Here is a 6,343-nt window from a genome sequence, read left to right on the forward strand (position 1 = left end):
ACTTGATCATTTGTGTATTATACAGCTAAATACAGCCATTATCGTGGCTTGCTAGTGTGCTAGAAAGAAATAAAATAAACAGAGTGCAATTTTAAAACAAATTAAGTGTTTTTGAAATGTCCCAAAGGGCAGAACAGTCACAAAGAATTTAACATAAACCTGAATTTATGATTTAAATAAATGTAAATAAATGAAACAGACACTACGTAACTGACTAGAGAGCTAACAACAAGCTACCTGTGGTTTCTATAACGCATCACCTAAGCGCACCACACCTTGAATGACGTGAATGTGCGTCTGGCGCTTCTGTTGAACCCTTTAACACCTGAACCAAGTTAAATATCAACTTGACGAGTTTTAATTTGTATCGTATTTACTACATTTGCATTTTTGGTGCATTTTATTGCTGAAGCATGTATTGTGAAACTTTAAATTTAGGTTTTTGTAAAGTGGAAAAAATAAAACACTGACGCTGAAGTTTAAAAAACTTTAATATTTTCACAATCTGATTGTTTGTGGGAGAGGGCGAGGCCCAAAGAGCAGATACAAAAACCCCCGACGGTGATTAACACAAAGTGAGCTGTTAATGTGACTGATGGCAAAAACACCACATGGCATATAAATTTAAAAGAAAGGAACTCACTCAATGATAACGAGGGAAGCAAAACTGGAAACAACCCACACCAGATGAGAGATCGCCAAAATAAAACAGAAAGCATGAACACTGAGACAGAGACCAAAGCACAAACTTCACAGAGATGAAACGTAAACAAACAGATGAAACATGGGGAAGAAACAAAGGAAACAAGAAGGGAAATAACTAAATGGGAACGTAACACACACACACACGAATCGAGTAAATGCAAGGGAACTGACACAGGAGGAAGGGGACATAGAGAAATTTAACTAAACACAATGCACACAAGACAAGGAAGTGACAAAGTAAGACAGGAAGTACAGACTACAGAGACAAACTGACACACAGACAGAAAGGGAAACAAACACGGAGACAAGACTGACTGCATACGGGGGACGCAAGGGAGGACACACGGAGATGAGACTAAGACAGACTGGACATGAAAGGGAACAAAATTAAACATCTAGAAACACAAATAACTAAACTAGGAGAATACAGAGTGAGGGACGAGAAAATAATCACAGTAACTCCGAACTGGATGAAGAACACAGGAAAAAAACCTGAGAACCATAAGATGCATCACACGTGATACACATGGCGTTACAGGGTTAACTAATGTCACTGATCTTAGTGAATATTAATGATAAATAGCTATATGTAGTAATTCACGGAGCCACTCTACTTTAAACTCCACTTACTATTGTCCACAAGGACGTCATTACTTTATTGTCTTACTTAGATATGATTTCAAACCATCTGCGTGTCCACCATCATGTGACAGGTGTCCAAAAAGGCAGCGAGTGCTGAAAAGTTCCCCCATAGAGGCTAATTTTCCCCTAACCAATGCCTGTCTTTTGTGCCTGGATACAGCCCAACATACAACACAATGGCAGCCGGTCATGGAGAGAGCAGGATTTCAGAACAGGCCAACAGGAAACAAGCTGCTTTCAGGAGACCTTTGCGACGTGTGATTCACTAACCAGCGTCACTCCATCAGTGCTGCTGATTCAAGCAAATGAAAGCTCACATTTATTTTAGTGGAACTGACACAATCTGATGAAATGAAACTGTGCAAGTTAAATCAGGAAACACCGAGGTGGAAAGTTACAGCCGATGATGCTGCTGTATCTCTTTTTCTTAGAACAGCAGTGAACCGCTTGACTTTTTATGCATTATGAGTAAAGTTTATCGCAATATTGACAGTTTTTTTTGTCACGTTGTCTGAACCTGTCAGTCACTGGGATGCAGGGAGATGGGTTAAACTGGTTTTGCAAAGGCTGAGCAAACCTACAGTCTCTACCTTAAGCTCCTGCAGGGGTGACTAAGACACTGCTGAATAATTTATGACAGGCAAGTTAATTAAGTGACCTTTAGTTTCTCTCTTTACGAGGGCCTGTGTGAGAACGCTCCCCACGTTGCTCAGTATGATCCTAAAATAGATGTGCTGTGTATTTTCTCTATTGTTCCAAACTCAACCAACCAGTTTAAAAAGCATCTATTCCCAGTAACAGGTGAATGACACATCCAAAAAAAGTAGCAAGTCATAATCTCTACCTCTTGTTGTATACAAACAAAGAGAGCATATGCATTGTTGAGTCTTTTAGTTTTCTTATCTGCAAGAGAGCAACTAAACAAACTAACAATAGCGGAAAAGGAAGTAACAGAAGGGAAAGAAACCAAAAAAGCAATACAATAAACAGGGCAGGATTCTTTGGAAAAACAAAACAAAACAAAACAAAAACCAACATCTTTATCCTTTTGAACTATCCCAGAGAAAACATGTCTGAACTTCATCCCAAAATCGAGCTGCTTCAGGGTAGAAAGTTTGTGAAACCTTGCCCTATAACTCTGCAGCTCCACGTAGAGCAGAGCTGGTTCTGATGAAGACTAATTACACTGATAAAAACACAACATCTGTTTAAAGTCACTGCAGAGCGATATGAACCTGAAACTGCAGCAATGATCCAAGCCTCGTGTGCACAGGCATGATAGCGGCTGAATCAGGTCTCAAAACGTGACCAGAGAGCGACCTCTGGTGGAAACTCTTGCAAACTGCTAGTTTATTTCAAATAGAGATTAATGAAGTGATTCACCAGCTTAAAGTAAATCTGAATCTTATGTTTTATGTTTTTAACAGGCGACTGTTGTTGTGATTTGGCGCTATATAAATAAAATTGAATTGAATTTTTATTTTTATCGCAAGGCATGAAAGTTTTTATGTTTAAAGAAGCCCTGACGAGGTGGATGATAACAGAATCAAGTTGGAGTAAACTGAAAGCGACATGCAGTACTGTCATCACCTTAATATTTCTTTATATTTTGCTGTAAAAATAGCAAAATAAAAATAAATAAGTTTATTGAAAAATGTGCAAACATACTTGGGAATATCTCCAAAAGTTGATTCTGTTCATCTGGACGTAGCGTTTTCTGGGAAAAACGTTTCGTCACTCATCCAAGTGACTTCTTCAGTCTCAGCTGACTGCAGGTTTCCCCAAATCTTAGAAACAGTACATTTGCATAATGACTGCAACCAGCCCACTGAAGGAACAATGGGCTGTGAGGTCAGTTCCTTAATCATAATTATGCAAATTCTCATGACCATTGATCGACAACCACTGACCAAAACCCACTGACCAAAACCCACTGACCAAAACCCACTGATCAATGGACATGAGTACCATTCACAGAGAGTTGGGGAATGGCTGCAATCACAGCATTGTAAGATGGTGGAAGATGTACCCTTAGGCCCCCTCCTCGATTCAGAGATGGTCTTTCCCTTTTCAGGTAAATGGCCTCCTTGACTCCACGCTCAAACCAGCGTTCTTCCCTGTCCAGGATTAAGGAACTGACCTCACAGTCCATTGTTCCTTCAGTGGGCTGGTTTCAGTCATTATGCAAATGTACTGTTTATAAGATTTGGGGAAACCTGCAGTCAGCTGAGACTGAAGAAGTGACTTGGATGAGTGACGAAACGTTTCTCCCAGAAAACGCTACGTCCAGATGAACAGAATCAACTTTTGGAGATTTATTTTCCTGGATGATTGAGAATGCATCAAAATACTTGGGAATACCGTATATAATAGGGCAAACACAGAGTTTGTACAGTTCTATCAAGTTTAAACGTCTTCTTCATTCTTCAGTTAAAGAACAAATGATCTGTTTTGTGACAGGCTGCTAGTAACAAAGTAAAGACACAATTGAAACTATTATGTGTAGATTTAAGTAAGCAGCAGGTGTGGACTTGTGTAGCTGCTGTGAAGCAGAGATGCAGGGCTTTTAAGTTTATGAATGGTTGGTTTGTTCAAACAGGGCTGGAACTAATATCCATGGCTGTGTTCCTCTCATTTCTGAAACAGAGCCGTTGTTATCAAAATTAATAATTCCCCTCTGGGTTATTCCTGTTGTTTATAGCTGCTGATATAAAAGTCTATAAATCTGATTCATTTGGGAAAGATAAAAAAATACAGCTTTTCCTTATTTGGGTTTTACAACATGTGTTTGTGTACTCAAAAAATATGAACAAATCCAACATGAGACCTATCTTTTACTCTAGATTACAAAGAAATATGAAGCATAATGCTTTATTAAAAATAAACTACAATTTGAACTGCTTTAATTCTTCATGGCATAGATTCAACGAGGTGCTGGAAACATTCGTCAGAGGCTTTGTTCGACACTGACATGACAGCATCACACAGTTGGACTGAGATCTGGTGACTGTGGTGGCCTTTTGAGGACAGTGAACCAATTTTCATGCTCAAAAATAAGTTTGAGATTATCTAAACTTGGTGACACGGTGCGTTATTTTACAGGAAGCAGTCATCAGAGGAGAGTACACCGTGGTCATACAGGGATGGACGTGATCAGCAATAACACTCAATTAGGTTGTGTTTTTTAAAAAATGATTCCCATACGATTTATTCCTGGGCCTTGGTATGGATATGTTCTCTGTTCCTTTAAGACAGCCTTCTTCTCATTGGCTGGTCCTCACAAATAGGAGGTGTCAGTAGCACATCATGATAGTTATGTGCATATACATACAAGTTCAATAGCCTTCTGAAGGCTGAGCTCCTTGTTTACAGAGATTACATCCACATTACATGTACCCTGTTTCACTTAAACCATGTTCCAAAATTGTAAGTGTAAAAATGATAGAAGGTAAGAAAAAGAAGAAAAAGAAGAGAGTGCAGCTCCCTCATAGGGCAAGGACTATACAAAAACTTGTCTTTTGCGATTTTTCTATTACAATATGATGACATCAGCTTTTATGGCACCAATGTGACATTATAGGACAAGATATTGAAAAAATAAATCTTCTCTTTTATATGATATATTACTCAATATGGTTTCTTCATATTGGCTTTTTCTACTGGTCGATCTACAGTGGCTTGCAAAAGTATTCGGCCCCCTTGAACTTTCCCACATTTTGTCACATTACAGCCACAAACATGAATCAATTTTATTGGAATTCCACGTGAAAGACCAACACAAAGTTGTGTACACGTGAGAAGTGGAACGAAAATCATACATGATTCCAAACATTTTTTACAAATAAATAACTGCAAAGTGGGGTGTGTGTAATTATTCTTCCCCCTTTGGTCTGAGTGCAGTCAGTTGCCCATAGACATTGCCTGATGAGTGCTAACGACTAAATAGAGTGCACCTGTGTGTAATCTAATGTCAGTACAAATACAGCTGCTCTGTGACGGCCTTAGAGGTTGTCTAAGAGAATATTGGGAGCAACAACAGCATGAAGTCCAAAGAAGACACCAGACAGGTCAGGGATAAAGTTATTGAGAAATTTAAAGTAGGCTTAGGCTACAAAAAGATTTCCCAAGCCTTGAACATCCCACGGAGCACTGTTCAAGCGATCAGTCAGAAATGGAAGGAGTATGGCACAACTGTAAACCTACCAAGACAAGGCCGTCCACCTAAACTCACAGGCCGAACAAGGAGAGCGCTGATCAGAAATGCAGCCAAGAGGCCCATGGTGGCTCTGGACGAGCTGCAGAGATCTACAGCTCAGGTGGGGGAATCTGTCCATAGGACAACTATTAGTCATGCGTTGCACAAAGTTGGCCTTTATGGAAGAGTGGCAAGAAGAAAGCCATTGTTAACAGAAACCATAAGAAGTCCTGTTTTCAGTTTGCCACAAGCCATGTGGGGGACAACGCAAACATGTGGAAGAAGGTGCTCTGGTCAGATGAGACCAAAATGGAACTTTTTGCCAAAATGCAAAACGCTATGTGTGGCAGAAAACTAACACAGCACATCACTCTGAACACACCATTCCCACTGTCAAATATGTTGGTGGCAGCATCATGTTCTTGGGGGTGCTTCTCTTCAGCAGGGACAGGGAAGCTGGTCAGAGTTGATGGGAAGATGGATGGAGCTAAATACAGGGCAATCTTGGAAGAAAACCTCTTGGAGTCTGCAAAAGACTTGAGACTGGGGCGGAGGTTCACCTTCCAGCAGGACAACGACTCTAAACATAAAGCCAGGGCAACAATGGAATGGTTTAAAACAAAACATATCCATGTGTTAGAATGGCCCAGTCAAAGTCCAGATCTAAATCCAATCGAGAATCTGTGGCAAGATCTGAAAACTGCTGTACACAAACGCTGTCCATCTAATCTGACTGAGCTGGAGCTGTTTTGCAAAGAAGAATGGGCAAGAATTTCAGTCTCTAGATGTGCAAAGCTGGTA

This window comes from Neolamprologus multifasciatus, chromosome 3 (genome assembly GCF_963576455.1).
Source record: "Neolamprologus multifasciatus chromosome 3, fNeoMul1.2, whole genome shotgun sequence".
NCBI classification, from domain to species: Eukaryota; Metazoa; Chordata; class Actinopteri; order Cichliformes; family Cichlidae; genus Neolamprologus; species Neolamprologus multifasciatus.